The sequence below is a fragment of the Canis lupus genome, chromosome 11 (assembly GCF_011100685.1).
Source record: "Canis lupus familiaris isolate Mischka breed German Shepherd chromosome 11, alternate assembly UU_Cfam_GSD_1.0, whole genome shotgun sequence".
In the NCBI taxonomy this organism is placed as follows: domain Eukaryota; kingdom Metazoa; phylum Chordata; class Mammalia; order Carnivora; family Canidae; genus Canis; species Canis lupus.
The window spans coordinates 46692597-46712300 of NC_049232.1; the positions used below are offsets into that span (position 1 = coordinate 46692597).

Consider the following 19704-nt stretch of genomic DNA (forward strand, 5'->3'; position numbering starts at 1 on the left):
CCTGCATGGAGCCTGCTTCTCCCTCTGCCTGTGTCTCTGCCTCTCTCTCTGTGTGTTTCTCATGAATAAATAAAATCATTGGGACACCTGGGTGGCTCAGTGCTTTAGCACCTGCCTTTTGCCCAGGATATGTTTCTAGCATCCTGGGATCGAGTCCCACATTGGGTTCCCTGCATGGAACCTGCTTCTCCCTCTGCCTATGTCTCTGCCTCTTTCATGAAAAAATAAGTAAAATTTAAAAAAATAATAATAATAATCTTGTGGTAAAAATTTGCTTTCTTTGATAGAACTTCATTATATACTTCAATACACTTGACATACTTGATATGTTAGCCTAAACAATGTAGTTGTGTTTTTTTTTTTTTTCACAGATTGAGGATTTCTAAAGATGACTAAAGATGAGACCCCCACATGGATGTACTGATAAGTTTTAAAGTAAGGACTGCCAGAATGCCTGGGTGGCTCAGTTGGTTAAGCATCTGTCTTTGGCTCAGGTCATGATCCCAGGGTCTTGGGATCAAGCCCCATGGTGGGCTCCTTCCTCAGCAGGAAGTCTGTTTCTCCTTCTTCCTCTGCTCTTGCCCTGTCACTCAGCACTCTCTCTCTCTCTCTCTCTCAAATAAATAAATAAAATCTTTATAAAATAAAAGAAGGACTACCCCACTGATAATTTTATATGGACCATGGTATGTGCACAAGCAGAAGAGGAAAAACTAATGTTAATAGGTCAAATTGACAATGGGCAAAATATGAACAAGAAGATATGTTCTTATACCAATTACCTTGTTTCTCTTTTTACCAAGTGCTCACCATTGTCCTTATTACTGAATGGTATGGCTGGGTAAGTGCATGAGAATAACAATATAATAATTAAACAATTAACATTTCTCTAGTGCTTACCATGTATCAGGCACTGTCCTGAGAGCTCTATAGGTCATGCTGTTTAAAACTCCCAACAATCCTATGATTACCTCATTTAAGTTGAATTAACTTGGCAAAGGACACAGAGCTGGTAAGTGATGGTGCCAGAAGCCAGAGTCCAGAGCCTGTGTTCTTAACCACTCCATCATAATGATGTTCTCAATAAAAGTGTTTAGTTTGTTTATTTATTTATTTATTGCTAGGAGGGGGAGGGGCAGAAGAAAGAGGAAGTGAGAAAATCTCTAGCAGACTCCAGGCTGAGCATGGAGCCCAATGCAGGGCTCAATCTCATGACCTGACCTGAGCTGAAATCAAGAGTTAGATGCTTAACCAACTGAGCCACCAGGTATCCCAAAAGCGTATGTTCTTAAGAGCTGCTTCTTAACCTTTACTTTCAGAACCTATCATTAGTTCTTAATTCACTCAATTCTGAGCCCCTTATCAATAGGGATGAAAATTGTTCTATTCTGCAAAACAGCATATTACTTTTCATTTGATAACTGCCATGTTTCTCCCAATGTGCCCCACTGCCCAACCACACTGAGGATTGCAATAAAGCCATGGACCTAGTTCATCCTCCACAGATCTGGTGTAATCTGGCATCATTAGCTTTGCTCTATTCGAAAAGGAAAAACTAGGTAGGCTTGTGAAGGAGACAAAACTATGTCACAATCTGTGGGGCGCTAGAAACTTTTAAAATAATCACAAATGGGCAGCCCAGGTGGCTCGCGGTTTAGCGCCACCTTCAGCCCAGGGCCTGATCCTGGAGACCCAGGATCGAGTCCCACATTGGCTTCCTGCATGGAGCCTGCTGTGTCTCTGCCTGTGTCTCTGCCTCTCTCTGTGTGTGTCTCTCATGAATAAATAAATAAGATCTTTAAAAAAAATAAAATAAAATAATTACACATTTTATTATTCCTATCGTTTCATCTCAATAAAGTGTGCAGTGTCCAAGTGTAACTATCTTAAAAAATTAATACATTTTATCGTGAATAGTATTTAGAGCTGTGGAAGAAACTTGAAATTACATATTTTGGAAGCAAATCTTTTTTTTTTTTTTTAAAGATTTTATTTATTTGTTCATGAGAGACAGAGATAGAGAGAGAAACAGTCAGAGGGATTGGGAGAAGCAGGCTCCCTGTAGGGAGCCCGATGTGGGACTCAATCCCAGGACCCCGGGATTACGCCCTGAGCCAAAGGCTGATGCTCAACCACTGAGCCACCCAGGTGTCCCCTGGAAGAAAATCTCAAACAAAAATTCAAGGATGCAAGGGGGGAAAAATGCACCATTTCTGTCTAGTGACAAAGTTACCTCTTGGTGGCAACATTTTTAAAGATGAAACTCTGTTGCTATATTTCCTTTTCATGATCAACTTTTAACTAGTAGGGAAAAGAACATTATGGGTTGTGATTTACTACTTCACATTATTAAGGTATTTGCATTAAAAAAAGAGACAGTTTATCTGATCTCAGATGTAATTAATTCTGCTTTGCACAAATGGTTATACAGTATTTGAGAAATATATAGAAATTTTAGTATTATTCAATAAGACAGAGTAAAATATAAAACTATACAGAAAGTGTATGATTTTGTGATTGGGAGATAGTTTTTCTTTATCCAAGGATCCTAGGGAATGTTACTTTTCATCTTACCTTGAATAACCTCATTACACTTATTGCTACCAGCAGTTTATAGAATGAAACATGAATGGAAGAACTCCATATTTTGCAGCTACTCTGAAGAATCACAATAAATCTAGAATAACAGAACCTGAACCTGCTCCATATTCCATTTCGTTTTGCATGTGTCTCTCCAGGATGTCATCACATATGTCCAAGCATTTATATTATAGGATTTATATTGCTGAAGTCATACTGTAAAATTTCAAATATTGGACTCTTGACCACGGTAAGCTGGGCTGCAGAAGATGACAATGTTAATAGCACAAATTTTGAATAAGGTCCAAATCCCTAATACTTATTAGCTATTTGTCCTTAGGCAACTATTTAATTAGCATCCACTCAGCTGGACATGCCTTGGCTTTTTCTTTTTTACTCATCACATCATTCAATCAATTATTAAATCTTGCCAGTTCTATTTCCTAAACTTCTCTTTACATCATTCAGTTGTCTCTATCCTTTTTGCCATTACTGGCTCCAAGGCACTGTTATCTTTCTCCTTCACCCCTGCAAAAGCTTCCTAAATGGTATTCCTTCATCTCTTTGTGCTGTTTTCTAGTCCATTCCCTAAATAGCAGTCAGAATAATCTTTTATAGAACAAATCTGATTATAGCTCACTCCTAATTAAAACAAACAAACAAAATACAAATAAGCAAGTAAGCCTTTTGTCTTCACATTCCCTTTGGTCTAAAATCTAAAATTAACAGGTGGCCTGCAGGAAGCCCCTGAAAGCTCCAGTCTCCTTCCTTTGCTCCCTCTCACTCTGCATAACAATCACACAAGCTGCCCTTCATTTTCTGAAAAGCATAGACTTCTTCCCCATATCTGAACATTTGTAGATGCTGCTCTCTGCCTCAAATAATCTTCCCCCTGCCACACTCTCTTGATCCCTCCTCCCCCGACGCCCTTTCCTTGGTTGCTTAACTCCTATGTTTCCGGACTCAGAAACCTTCCCTGGCTCCCCCAGACTATATCACATTTGTCTGCTATATAATCTCATACCCCTTCTGGGTTTCTCTGTAGCACTTTTCATAATTGAAACCAACTGATTTGGTCTCTAATTACTTTTTTAGTATTTCTCTAGTGAGTTGATGGAAATTCCAGCTCCCTTCAAAACATGAATTCAATGAAACTGTGTAAACAAGAAACTGTATAAATAGGGCCGACTTTGTGCAAGAGACATAACAGATTGCTCATCAGCAACCATTGAATACATGAATGGGACTCTGAATCTCAGGTTTCCTTCTGTGGAATGGGATGATAATAATAATAATGCTTATGTTATAAGACTGTGATGACAATTGATGTGATATGCCTAAGGCACTGAGCACAGTACCTTTTACATAGAAGGCACTCTAAATTGATACCATTTTTTAAAATTATAATTTTAAATGTCAGGACACCCGGGTGGCTCAGTGGATGAGCATCTGCCTTTGGCTCAGGACATGATCTTGAGGTCCTGGGATTGAGTCCCACATCGGGCTCCCTGCATGGAGTCTGCTTCTCCCTCTGCCTCTGTCTCTGCCTCTCTCTCTCTGTATGTGTCTATCATGAATAAATAAATAAATAAAATCTTAAAAAAATAATTTTAAATGTCTGTAAATTCTTCTCATGGTAGAATTTACATTAACCTAGTAAATTAATTATTTCCTTATTTTTTTAGGTAACACTAACGAAAAGCTCAATAAAAGAGACCAAAATAATCACTTTAGAAGCAAGTTGCTTATTTGCTATAAACCTAGCATATTAGAGGAAAATTATGTTTTCACTATTAAAAAAAATAAATAAGGTCTCCTGTGTGAGGGTTGATTAAAATATAGATGCATAGCTAACACTGGACCACTGTGTAAATTACCCAAAATTGTTCATTGGTTTATACCACAGAGGTTTAAGTTACTCAGTTAATGTAGGAACTCACCTCTTTTTATTGTGATTAATCAAACATATTAGAAAAAAAGAAAAAAGAAAAAAAAGATGTTGATTACATTAAGACAGTAATGAGAAATGTCTCTCATGACATCTTTGTGGATAAGATAGAGGATTGTGGTCATATTGGAGGATTCAAAATATGCTGATTTCAACTGAGGCAAATTAGAAGAGAGTTCTCTTTTCCTGTCCTGTTCATTTTCATCAATGAATCGCTTAAAAACAGAAAAGTTAGGTTTCTCCAATGTGCATATTAGAGCTGAAAATGAGAGCATAAGGGAGACAGCTAGCCTATTTAGTAGCAGAGTTGGTCAAGATCCAAAAATATCTGTAAAGGTTAGAATAAAGGACAACATTAAAAATATCATTAAAATGCTATATGGGTTTGAAAATTGTACAAACACAAAAAAGGGAAGACTTGCCTGGGTAAATACAGAAGGTAATATTTTTAAAAATCCCACAGTTTTGAATGGTCAATGACGTGACTGGTAGTAAAAATTAGGCAACAACAGCCACAAAAATCATTTAAAAACTACTATAATGCAATTCTAGATTTTATTAATAGACACATGGACATGTAAAGAAATAGAAAGCATTTGCTTATGAAATTTCAAGTCTCACATTTTCATGTCTCTCCCCCTTCTCCCTCCTTTTTGAGCGAGGAAGAAGAAGGCAACCGTTAAAAAATGTTTTTGCAAATTTATCATATGTATAGACCTATGTGCTAAAGGAAATTTCAAGAGGAAAACACATACACACACACACACACACACACACACACACACACACAGTCCTTGATTCCAAAGAACTTACAGTTTCAAAAAGGAGAGGCTCCAAATGCAGATACCATAATAGAAATGAGAACATGGAAAAGATCAGAAAAGAAAGTAAAGATAAAAGTGCTGTGGAAATTGAAAAGAATTCCCTCTGATCATAAAGAACAAATGACTTCCAGGTGGAGGTGGCATTTAAGTTGGGTCCTGAAAGATTGGTAGAATAGGACATGTGGAAATAGGACATCAGATAGAAGAAAGAGTGTCAGAGAAGAATGCCCACAATAATAATTAGGATGAGTTTGGGAAAAGTGAATTATCCAGTTTGACTGAAATGTAGGACAAATCAAGGAAAGTAGTAGCAAAGGAACAGAGAAAAGAAATACCACTAAGAGTATAGGGCCATAGGTGGTATGTCAAGATAGAACATATTTTATGGACTATGGCAATCACATAACTATCTACCTATTATCTATCATCTATCTATCTATCTATCTATCTATCTATCTATCTATCTAGTCAAAGCCTTGCTACTTATTGAAGAGCAATATATTTAATTGAGAGAAATCTCAGTTCTGATACTCATTGTAGAGAAGTAATCTTAGTTACACCATCCAAAGGGACCTAAAATTAACTTACAAAGCAGGCTGAACTATCCAATAGTTTCTGCCTCACTTAGAAAGCTGGCTGTAGTTGAATCTCTTTTTCTTACCCTCTGGTCCTTTTGTTGAAGGAGGGAGGGTGGGACTCTTCTTGGATCTTTAGATACATAGTGACCACCACTCTACATTACTCATGAATTACACTATCATCTGTACTCCCTTCCTGTTATATCTATCTTGTAGATTAAAATTTCCTGTTTGCAGGATGGTCTAAAATTCACTTGAACTGTTTGTTATACTTTTTGGACATTGTTCCTTGGACTGTCAATCATTATGTCCTGAAATGGGATCTGTAAAGCATCCACAAGATTCATCTAGATGTTCCTTAAAATCAGATTGCTAAGTTAAAACCAAGACCTATTGATCATATTTTTGGCATGTGTCCTATGAATTTGCATTCTAACAAGCTTTTCGGGTAAATTTTAAGTTCACTTAAGTTTGAGTATTAATGGTTTATAAGAAGTTGCCTCTTTGATGAATCATAATTAATTTAAAGAAAGCTAAAGAAAGTAGATACTATTCAGATGGGTAAAAATATTTTGAGTAGGTTTGGGGGAAGCCATTATTCTCATTCTTAAACATTTAGAATGGTATCAATAATTTGGAAGTCAGTTTGGATTAGAGCCTCTTTGTTCCTTTTTAATTTTGAGATTCAGAAAATGCCCAAATAAAAATAGTTTAAACATTGAAGCCTGAACATTCATATGCAAGTTGAATGTTTTTCTATCTAGTGTCCTTTTAAAATTAATCTAACTCCAGCATGTTATTTTTCCCAGCTTTTTTTTTTTTTTTTTTAGATATAACTGACATATAACCCTGTGTAAGCTTAAGATGTATGACATGGTAATTTGACACATGTATATATTGTGAAATGATTATCATGACAAGGTTAGTTGACACATCTAGCACCTGAAAGAAGTGCTCTTTTTTAAAGTGTGGTGAGAAAATTTAAGATCTCCTCTTAGCAAACTTTCAAGTATACAATACTGTATGGGTAATGATAGTCATCAAGCTGTATATCAGATGCCCAGGAAATATTCAACTTGTAACTGAAAGTTTGTCCCCTTTTACCAACATCTCATTTCACCCACCCCCAGCCTCTGGCAACTATTAATCTACTCTTTGTTTCTATGAAGCTGATTTTTTTTTTTAAATTTCACATATAAGTGAGATTATATAGTATTCATCACTCGCTCTCTCTTGCTTGCTCTCTCTCTGACTTATTTCACTTAGCATATGCTTGAAGATTCATCTATGATGTCACAGATGGCAGGATTTCATTCTTGTGTAGGGCTGAAGAATATTTCAGTATGTATGTAAACATACCACATTTTCTTATCCATTCATCTGTTGATGGACACTTAGGGTTTTTACACGTCTTAGCTATTGTAAATAGTGCTTCAGTGAACATGGAGGTATAAGATAGTGATTTCATTTCCTTCAGATATATATCCAGAAGTAGGATTGCTGGATCATACGGTAGTTCTATTTTCAACCTCTAGAAGAACCTCCACACTGTTTTTGCATAATGGCTGTACCAATTTATATTCCTACCAACAGTAAATAAGTGTTACCTTTTCTCCACATTCTCGCCAGCACTTGTTATCTCTGGTCTTTCGATAGTAGCCTCTAACAGGTGCAGGATGAGATATCTTTGTAGTTTTTTAATTTGTTATGATTAGTGATGTTGAATGCTTCTTCATGTACTTGCTGGCCATATCTGTCTTCTTCCAAAAACATTATTTTTATGTTACAATAATCCATATATCATGTGGATAGAGCACAGTGTTCTTGACTGGCAGTTGAATTGCCATTATGAAAAATATAACTTACATTTTCATGAACGTTTAAATGTGTATATCACCTCTTGGAAGATATCTGGATGCTTTTATTTGATACTGTTCTTCATTATAAAATTGTAGTCAAGTCATATAAAAAATGAATAATACTTTCACTTAAATGGCCCATTATCCTCATTGATTTTATCACTTAATTGAGGTGAATAGTTTGAATAGGCCTGAGTCCTCTCCTTTGTTTTGAAAAGAAAAGTCTTATGATATTTTCATGTGTTGAATAGGGCATCTGTAGAGTGGTTTAAGAGACAACAATTGTGACTTCAATGTGAAAAGAGATGAAATTTTTGAATGGAAGTGTAGAATTTGTGTCAAATCACTCAACAAAAATATAGATCCATGTACCTAACCAATAAGGATTTATCATTTATTATGAGTCTTGAATGTTCCTCTATGTTTCATAAGAACTCTATCCAAATAGGGAATGGAGTTTCAGTGATGAAACTGTTTCATCACTGTTTAACAGTACTGTTTCTTACTAAGATTTCTCTCAAAATTGTTTTCTCAAAAAGTAACAGCCAAGAAAATAATCATATTTCAGAGGGAAAAAATAGAAAAGAAATTATAACAGAATGCTTATCTGTCCTTGCAAGCTATGGTGTAATACTGGGAAAATGATGTTTAAAAAGTGAGATAGAAGGTATATGCAAAAAATTTGGTCAAAATTTTATTTCTTTCATCAAATTGGTGAATTAAATAAGACAACCAGAAAAATTCCCTCAAATCAATTAATATTCACAAAAAAAGCAGGGGTTTTGTTTTGTTTTGTTTTACTAAAATCTTTTACATTGCTACGAATTAGGTACACAATGAGAAGCAATGTATGTTTCCAACCAGTTGCTCATTAAAATACATATGAGAACAAATCATTAAAAAAAAAAAAAAAAAAAAAAAGGAACAAATCATTGGCTATGTAGACTCAGAATGGAAGAAAACAAAATAAAAATCTATGTACCTATGTTTGCACTTTAGTAGCATTTTACTATTCATCTGTAAGAATATTTACCGTTAAATCGCATACTGTAAAGAGATTTCTGTTAGAGTGCAAATTCAGAGATATTCGTGCCTTTTAAAATATAGATTTGGGGATTCCTGGCTGGCTCAGTAGTTTAAGCATCTGATTCTTGACTTCAGCTCAGGTCATGATCTCAGGATCATGGGATTGAGCCCTGCATCAGGGCTCTGTGCTGAGTGTGGAGCTTGTTTAAGAATCTCTCTCCCTCTCTCTGCCTCTCCCTCTGTAATCAAAAACAATTTTTTTAAACAAACAAATAAATATTTAAAATATAGGTTTATATTCCCCAAATGAATGAGAACATACAATGTTTGTCTTTCTCTGATTGACTTACTTCACTAATATAAATAATAGTGAAAGGGAATATAAGGGAAGGGAGAAGAAATGTGTGGGAAATATCAGAAAGGGAGACAGAACATAAAGACTCCTAACTCTGGGAAACGAACTAGGGGTAGTGGAAGGGGAGGAGGGCGGGGGGTGGGAGTGAATGGGGGATGGGCACTGAGGGGGGCACTTGACGGGATGAGCACTGGGCGTTATTCTGTATGTTGGTAAATTGAACACTAATAAAAAATAAATTTATTATAAAAAAATAAAAAAATAAAATACAGGTTTAAATGTGGTTTATATAATTTGACCCTTTTCTATAAAATTCCAACAGATAATATCTAAAATGATGAAAACATTAATTACCAACATTAAATACTTTATTTAACAAAACATAATTCTAGTATGTATTACCTTTAAAGTATTCTAAGTATTAAAAATATAGTGTAATGGTGAAATTTAGCAGATGAAAAACTTTAACTCCCAAAAGGACAATGTGGAGGAAAAAAATTAATTTTCATCATCATTTACATGTTTCACTTATTAATTCATCCAATGTTCATACTTACCACTTCAAACAAGATCAAAACAAATAAGACAGATGGATAAATTACATTTTTCTTATCCTCATGATGACATGTGACTTATAATATTTCATTTGTAAACTAAATCTATATTTAAAAAAATCATCCCATTCTACTAAGTAAAGAGTAAGAAATGATACATAGCACAGAGACCCTGACCTTAGGGAGCCTACAGTCTCTGAGGAAATAATAATAAGCAAAATAATAGAGTTTTCATAAACTACAATTAGTAGAATACTTGAGTTTCGTGGGATATTCATTATTGTGTGAAAGATGCATTCCATAGAGAAATCTACGTGGGAAATCTACATGGGAAATCTACATGGGAATCTGTATAATATATGGCCTATTCTTAAAAACTCACAGTGAATATGAGAATATAAAGGTTCTGACTACTCCTGGAATAAAAACATCTGTTTAATTTTACTTAACACACAACTCCTAAAATTTTTTGGAGCTGAGGATATTCCCTACTTCTTTTTCTCCCTGCAGTAATGCTTGTTAGTATCCTATAGAACTAAATTCTTTGGAACGTGATTTGGGGAGTATATCAATAGAAGTATAAATTAGGCAAAGTGCACACAAAAAGGAGGAGTTACATCTGGGGATCAAGGAAGCTTTCATAGACATGGAAATGATTGATCTGGGTCTTTAATAATGAGCAGGAATTTGCTACATCTGAGAGAGAAGGAAAGTCTAGGCTAAATAAAAAAATCACGCGTAAATAGTTGTGAAACAAAATGGAATGTAATGGAGTGGATGAGAGTTGTAGAAATTTAAACTGTGAGAACAGCCATAAGACAATCAAAGGTCTTACATGTCTTTCTTACAATGTACACTTTTGGACTTTCTGGTGCAAAACTTGGAAAGGCCAGATATAAGCCAAATATATCAAACTGAGCAGAGCTTTGGATTTGCATTTAAGATCAATGACTCAAAAAAACACATGGCAGATTTGAGGGGGATGATACTGGACTAAGAACTCAAAGGGTAATGTATAATGTACCATAAGCTTTTATAAATAATTATTAACAAACATTTTTACTTATTGAATATTTTCTCAGCATCTTCTATGTTCTGAGCATTATGCTAGTCATTAGAATATGAGAGTGAATATAAAGAGTCCTTGCTCTCAAAAAATTAAATTTATTAAGATAGTCATATAAAGAGATAAAATATAGTGAGGCATATACAATTTCATCATTTAATACTCTATATTGAAGAGCAAGTATTCAATTGATATTTTTTTGGATGAACAGAATGGATGAATGGATGAATGCTGAAGGTACTATTAGTGCAATATTAAAATATACAGGGGAAATATGCAATTTTTTTGGTCTATCTGTTCTGCTTGATAGTAAAATTCTAAAACAGTGTCTTAAATTGTGAAGTAAGTAAATCATTCAGATACATTTTTTAATTTCAAGACAAAGAAATTTCATGTTTGCTCTTCTTTGTTTTTAGAGATACTTACTTTACAAAGTTTAAGATCACTACATAGATTACAGGGAATCTGAAAAAAAAATTTAAGAGGTGTAAAATGGTCCAATTTATATTTCTAGAAAATCTTACCATATTCTTGCTGACACTGAAACACATTCACCCAAATGTGTGTTGAGCCCTTTATTTCATTGATGCTCTTACTGCTCAAGATACTTTTGGAACTACTCTGGCAACCACCTTCAGAGCCTATGGCATGTTATTTAAACAGTATCTTAATTCTGTACTGAGTGCCAGTGACATTACAGTTGTTTCATATTAGTGCCATCAAAAAAATCCCTTATATGGCTCTTTCGAATCATGTAGATATTGAATATTGATACATGCCTTTGATTTTGGCTACAGCTGTCCTGCAGTCTATCTGCATTCATGGTTGGATTGGTGAAGTTAGAGGACTATAAAGATTAACATGGAAGAAGGGCTTGGAAATAGGCTCTTATAAAACATATCAAAATCAGTATGGAATAATAAGTGCCACCAGAAGTAGAGAAAACACTCTTCAAGAGGTTACTTGAAAAGCCCACAGGTTGGACACCTGGGTGGCTCAGCGGTTGAGCATCTGCCTGTGGCTCAGGGCATCATCCTGGGGTCCTGGGATCAAGTCCCACATTGGGCTCCCTGTGTGGAGTCTGCTTATGTCTCTGCTTCTCTCTCTGTGTGTCTCTCATGAATAAATAAATAAAATCTTTTTTTTTGTTTGTTTTAAAGCACACATGGAAGGATCTAATTTCTGGTTAAGACATTAGTCTTATTATCTTACATTATTAACTTTCATATTCTTAGATTCACAAATAACAAATTTCAGTACAAAAAAACACAAGTTAATTTTCCTTTCCTTATATTTGTTAGTTTTCTCTTGTGATACGTTGTTAAAATTGTTTTTCAACACTTGTACTTAATTTTAAGCAGCACATGTTACTCACCAGCCTCCAACACACATCACATTTAAACAGTGAACTCAAACAGAATTTTGACAAGGGTTGATATAAACCCTGCTGTATAATGTATTTAAATGATCAATGAGCAGGCAAGAGATGGAATTTGTGTCCATCAGAGGGTGGAGTAGAGACGGGGAAGTCTGTAATAAAGGTAGGCGCTCAAAGGTTACATTTTAAGTAGATTTTTGGTATTTAGAATACACACATAATATATATACTTTGTATAGTTTTTTGATCATAAAACCTCAAGATAAAGACACTCAAATTGAATGAAATAAAATGAAAGTGTGGGAAGCAATACCACAAAAGAAATCAGTTCAAAGCAGTGAATTATCACAGTTAATTCCTTTAAATAGGTTTTTGCACTTGACAGAAATCATAGAAAATGGATTTCCCCCCAAAAAAATAAAGGATCACAAACATTTCTGAAACTTATTTCTTCCTTTGGGACAATTTTAATACAGATGAAAGAGCTTTAGATGAATGAGTTGGAGGAAAAAAACACTACTTAACCATCTGCTAGAACACAATGTGAAACATTTTCGACACCTCTCATGCTCCTTAGGAGAATTTCAGAATGCAGCCATTAGTATTAAGAACAAGCACCAAGGATTACCAAAATCATTTTGTTTTTATCTTTGGTGTTTCTAGTATATTTTAAAAACCCTTCACTAACTTTCTCTATTGCTTTTCTATTTCCTGAAGTTTAAAATTAAATTTCCCTTCTGTTTGGCATATAGAAAATCATCATGCTTGCTACACTGAGAGAATATGAGTTATACAGGAGACTCATGGTGAGAGGCATTGGTGAGTGGACAAAAAACATTAACATTTGAAGTGATCCTGAGTTCACAATTTTTCTAGAATACAAGGATTGCATGTCTGATGTTCCATAATAGACTATTAAAATAGTTCTTTGTCCTGACTGATAAACACTATATATACATGTGGGGAACACACTTTTAAAAGAAATCCAATATATTTGATAAGAAAATTTTAATTTACAAAATAATCGGAACCTTAGTATGATTTTTTACCTAAATGCTTGCATGATGACAAAGATTACAAATCTACCCTTCCTTAATGTGCTCACAGGAAAGTTAATACTCATAAAAAATGAAACAAAAAACACCAGATTTGTTGTTAAATGATAAAAAAAAAAAAAAGCACACAATCAAAATCAATGCATGAGTACAGGGTGCAGTCCAAAATCAAGAACCTAAGAGGAAAATGGATGGGTAGATAGAAAAGTGGGTTAACTCTTTCTTTTCTAAATGTTGTCTTTTCCTCAGCGTCTCCTTAGTTTGGAAGTGTCCAGAACCATGGAAGCAAGAAACATTTTCTACAATCTGTGAGGAGAGAGCACTTTCCTGAAATTGCTGAAGTAATATTAAATAGCTACTTCAATCATAAGTGAACATGATCTTTCACAGAGCTAATTCTAGAAGAAAACAGTCAAGTATCATGAAAATGTATAAAGCTATGGAGATAAAAGAAACCTTGAACTGTCAAAATGGTTTTTAAAAAGTGCTCAAAGGGATTCCTGGGTGGTTCAGCGGTTTGGCGCCTGCCTTTGGCCCAGGGAGCCATCCTGGAGTCCCGGGATCAAGTCCTGCATTGGGCTCCCAGCGTGGAGCCTGCTTCTCCCTCCTCCCGTGTCTCTGCCTCTCTCTCTCTCTCTCTCTCTCTCTCTCTCTATGTCAATCATAAATAAATAAATCTTAAAAAAAAAAAAAAGTGCTCAAGGTCTCTGTGTATGACATTCTCCTTCCATGAGAACAGAACCTTTACTCTTACCCAGGACCAGTTACACATCTCATTGTATAGTTTTTAAAAAGTTTTAAAAGGCTATTCACAGAGGACTGAAATGCTGGAAAAGCAAACAGTGAAGTCTTAAGATATATTAATGAAACTAAATCTTATGTCATAATCTTGTCATAACAATATTGTCACCTAGCCACAAAGAAAGTTTTTATGTAAATACTATTTCCAGAAATCTAAAACTATGTTTCCCACCAGGGAAAAGAGGAGCAACGTTATATACAGATTTCACATTAATGGCTTCCTTTTCTCTTGTATCATCACTATTTCTTTGCCCCTCATAGAAATAGTTGCTTGGAGGTATACATTTTGATTAACAACACAACTCAGCCAAAGAAATCACATTGAAAAGAATTAGCAATCCAGGCAGGGTACCACAAAGTGAATCTTAATGAGAAGATTTTACAAGGCAAATTACAAAGGAGCCTATAATTATCAATTTCTCTCAATGCTGCTCAGGTTTATAGCATGTAAGGAGAGAACTACTGGGAAAATTGACTTGATGTGAATTTATGAACTGGCAGTATTACTTTTAAGAGATGAACAACAAATTGTTCTTTTGGCTTTAGTTCACATAATGTACCAGATGTCATATGTCTCAGAAGCAAACAAACAATTTGTCACAAATACTTCTTTGAAGTTTTTTTTATATATATTTTATTTCTCTAGAATGAAGAATGATACTTCTCCAACTGTATTACAAATTTCTTGAAAGCTAAATCAATGCTCTACTACATTTTTATACTTCCTCATGTCTAATATAGTGTAAGACACGTGTTCAGAAATCAAAAACCACCTACTGATTAACTAAATTTCCTATTGTTTTCATTTCAACCTTGTTATTTGTCTCATGGCAAACTATTATTTTACTCACCATGAAGAATGCCTTCATTTCAGTTATATTAACTGAATCACTGTTAATATGTCTTTTTTTCATATCTAGAGATATTGCCAAGAATTCAAGAGGCTTTGGATCTAAAATTCTCATCACACTGATCCTCTTGGGACCTAAGTTTTCCTCTCCAGTAATTACTCCAGTAGTTTTCCAGTAAGTGCTTCCTTGTAACTTTCTCTCTGGGATCTCTTGCTCCTGGTTCCTGTTTAATGACCACTGTCAGGTTTACCTAACTCTTCATAGACACACCCTCACATTTTCCCACATCCTACTCTTGAAAATATTTAGATCAACTACCTGCTCTTGAAGGTCATCTTTAGCTACACATTCTAACCACATCATCCATCTTGAACAATGCCCCAAAATTAGATACTGTGAAAATTAAAGAAAATAACAAGTCAAAAGCAGCAATGAAGAGTCTAAATTACCTAGTTTTAGGGGGTTTTGGAAATAGGGGTAAGCTGTTAACAAGATATAGAGCCCAAATGTGAAATATGATTCTGTAATACAGAATTCCAATGCAACAACAGTGATTTATTTAATAATTATCCAAAAAATAAAATCTTGGCACCAGTAAATGTATGTTCTATTCCAACACTAGGCACAGCAATCAGACAACAAAAAGATATGAAAGGCATTCAAACTGGTAAGGAATCTGTAAAATTTTCACTATTTCTAGATGACATGACAATTTATATAGAAAACCCAAAAGACTCCATCAAAGTCACTAGAACTGATAAATGAATTCAGTAAAGTCACGGCATACAAAGTCAATGTACAGAAATTCATTTCATTTCTATACACTAGTAAAGAAGCAGCAGAAAGAGAAATTAAGGAATCAATCCCACTCACAGTTGCACCAAAATTAATAAAATACCTAGGAATAAACTTAACCAAAGAGGTGAAAGATCTGTACTCTGAAAACTATAAAACATTGAAGAAAGAAATAGAAGACAGAAAATCCATGCTCATGGATTGGAAGAAAAAAAAATATTGCTATATTGTTTATACTGCCAAAGGAAACTACACATTTAAGGCAATCCCTATCAAAATACCACCAGCATTTCTCACAGAGCTAAAACAAACAATCCTAAAATTTGCATGGAACCACAAAAGACCCCAAATAGTAAAGCAATCTTGAAAAATAAAAGCAAAGCTGGAGGTATCACAATTTCAGACTTTAAGTTATACTACAAAACTATAGTAATCAAAACAGTATGGTACTGGCACAAAAATAGACCTATAGATCAACAGAAAAGAACAGAAAATCCAGAAATACACCCATAATTATATGGTCAATTTATCTTTGACAAAGGAGGCAAGAATATCCAATGGGAAAAAGTGAGTCTCTTCAATATATGGTGCTGGGAAAACTGGACAATTACATGTAAAATAATGAAACTGGACCACTTTCTTACACTAAACACAATGTAAACCTGAAAATGATATTATACTGTATGTTAACTAACTGGAATTTAAATACACACTTAAAAATAAATAAAACATAAAATAAAATGCTCATCCTAACAAAACAACAACAAAAAATGGATTAAGCATCTAACTGTGAGACCTGAAATCTTCAAAATCCTAGAAGAGAACACAGGCAGTAATTTTTCTGACATCAGCTGTAGCAATATTTTTCTAGTAATATTTCCTGAGGCAAGGCAAACAAAAGCAAAAATTAACTACTGGGACTTCATCAAAATAAAAAGCTTCTGCACAGCAAAGCAAACAACCAACATAACTAAAAGACAGCTTACTGAATAGGAGAAGATAATTACAAATGGCATATCACATAAAGGGTTAGTACCCCAAAAATATCTATCTATCTATCTATCTATCTATCTATCTATCTATCTATCTATCTATCTATAAAACTGACACAATTCAACACCCCAGAAACAAGTAATCCAATCAAAAATGGGCAGAAGACATGAACAGACATTTCTCCAAAGAAGATATACAGATGATCAACAGATACATGAAAACAGGCTCAACATCACTCATTATCAGGGAAATGCAAATCAAAACTACAATGACATATCATCTCACACCTGTCAGAATGGCTAAAATAAAAAACTCAAGAAACAACAAATGTTGGCAAGGGTGTGGAGGAAAAGGAACCCTTGTGCACTATTCATGGGAATGCAAACTGGTGTAAGTACTGTGGAAGACAGTACAGAGGTTTTTCAAAAAATTAAAAGTACAACCTTACGACCTAGTAATCTCACTTCTAATTTGAAAGGATATATGTACCTTTATATGTTTATTGCAGCATCATTTACAAGATTCAAAGTGTAAAAGCAGTCTAACTTCCTATCAATAGACAAATAAATGAAGAAGAGATGGTACATCCATAAAAAATAATGAAATCTTGCCATTTGCAACAACATGGATGAGTATAGAGAGTGTAATGGTAAGGAAAATAATCGAGTCAGAAAAAGACAAATACCATATAATTTCACTCATATGTACAATTTAAGAAACAAAACAAATGAACAAAGGAAAAAGTGAGAGACAAACCAAAAAAACAGACTCTAATGTACAGAGAACAGAGGCCTACCAGAGGAGAGGTGGATAGGGGGATGGGTGAAATAGGTGAAGGGGATTAAGAATACACTTATCTTGATCAGCAGTGAGTAATATATGGAATTGTTGAACCACTGTATTGTACACCTGAAACTAATATAGCACTCTATGTTAACTGCACTGGAATTAAAATAAATAAAATAAAAAATGAAAGATTAGGATGGAGCACACTCAAAGCAAATAGTGTATATTTCACATGTAATTGTTTTTCTTGAGTCTTCACAATAATCCCGTAAACTAGATATTTATATACCTAGTTTATAGGTGATGAATCTGAGTTCAAGATATTTAGTAACCTGTGGATGGTCTATAAGGATGGTAGTAATCCTCACCTCATTGGGTTGTGGAGAAGAATAAATGGAACTGTGAATTGAATCAATATCAGTGAAGACTGAATAAGCCTCTCCTAAGTGCCACAAAATTCCATTTGTGTTACGTCATTGAATGTTTGTGAGTGGGTAAAGAGACATTCAGTATGAAACGTGTGGACCGAGGGTCAAATATAGACTTTTGCTCCTCCACGTGCAGCTAATATCTTTTTCACAGTTGTATTCTTAGAATCAATGTTCCTGGTCCATAGAAGATTCTCAGAAAATACCGTGTTTATCAAATGAATACATGATCATCTGGTATTCTTAAAAGAGTAGAAATATATGGAGGACTTAAAATTTCTATACTATTATAATATAATCGTATGTCCTTTGCAATTTGAAGTGAAGACAGTATGTTTACCTATTTACTTTCAAAGAAAATATTTGCTTAAGTTGCACATGACAACTTGTAAACATGGAACAACACATTCAGAAAAAATCAGCAGCTGACTTGCATCAATTTATTTTTAAAAAGGATATCACATATTCATATTTTTATTAAACACAATAAACTAGACATATACTTATTTTTTGGCATCTAAGGGATTTACTTCAATATAACAGTAATTTCATTTTTGTAAATTTTCTGATCTGTACATTTGAGTGTCTCCATCGCTGTTCTGTCAACTGTCCTTTTTGACACTGCCAGTACATTTACTTTAAACAGACTCTGTCTTGAAGAAACAAGAGTGTGGCACGAACATAGGGAAGCAAAAGAAAGCAAGAAAGTATGCAACCATGGAGAGAATAGATTAAAACATAGAAAGAAAGAAAAGAAAGATCCCAGCACACTCAAGGAAAGAGAGAAGTCCCCCAACATCCTTCCTGCTTATTCTTCCAATATAATACATAGCTGGGCGCACCTTACCACATCGTGGTTGATATCAACTTTATCAACTTTTCCATTAAAGCCAAACTTGACTTAGTACAGTCAATGATGGTCTGTCTGTATGCCAAGTGTATGCTTGTATAACTGAATGTGTAATGGCTGAAATTGAGAAACTGGGGCAAAAGTATCGAGTGGCTCTAAGGATTACCAAGGATCCAAGATTAGAAAGATTACCATGCACACACAAAAGAACCTATGCAGATGAAGGCTTAGTACAGAGAGTAACTCAGCACAAGTGTTATATTGTGGCCACAGTTGACTGGGACCTTAAAGGAAAGATCCAGAAGATTCCTGGAGTTCCCGACATGTACATTTCTAACAATAGGTACAGCATTGAGCGGATGCCAGATGATTATGGAAACCCTCGGTTCTAATTCTTAAAGGAGTTTCTCTGCCTTCTTTTACCAACTTTTTCTGTTGCCAGTGGATATTAGCAATATCCTATAGTGTGAATTATTCTTCTTACCCATTTGCTCTGTTATGAACTGAGTATGGTTAAACATATTCATTTTTGAGGTTGTTTTGAAATTGTTATTTTGTATCATTTTAAATGTTGCATATTTTTATAAATCAGATGATTGTTCATATAAAAAAATAAATAATACACAGACTCTGCCTTTCTAATTCTTTGTGGTCTGGAAAACCAGATGATAGAACCAGTTAGATTTATGCTTAATATAAGAGAAAATATATTGTGTGAAAATACCCACATGAGTCGTGGTACCTATTTTCCTTAAATCTCAGGATCCTTTTACAATCTTAGCCATGTTCTTGGTGGTCAATGTTACAAATAAATAACTTCTGGATAAGTGAAAGATTAGTGTGTTTGTAAACTTTCTGAGAACTTCTAGCTTTATGCTAATCTAAACATATTTTCCAAAACTGAAAACAGCCTTGTAGTAGAGCAAGGCTTTTTAAAATCTGGACTATAGGCCACTTTCTAAAAATGAAAGATACAA

At 34.5% G+C, this 19704-nt stretch overlaps 1 protein-coding gene and 1 pseudogene across 6 annotated transcripts in view; one reads left to right on the top strand and one right to left on the bottom strand.

The window, feature by feature from the left end:
- LINGO2 (leucine rich repeat and Ig domain containing 2) overlaps nucleotides 1-19704 on the bottom strand; it is a 1117067-nt gene that overhangs the window by 455423 nt on the left and 641940 nt on the right. The gene's annotated exons all lie outside the window — the stretch shown is intronic.
- Nucleotides 684-19119, top strand: LOC100687664 (annotated as a pseudogene).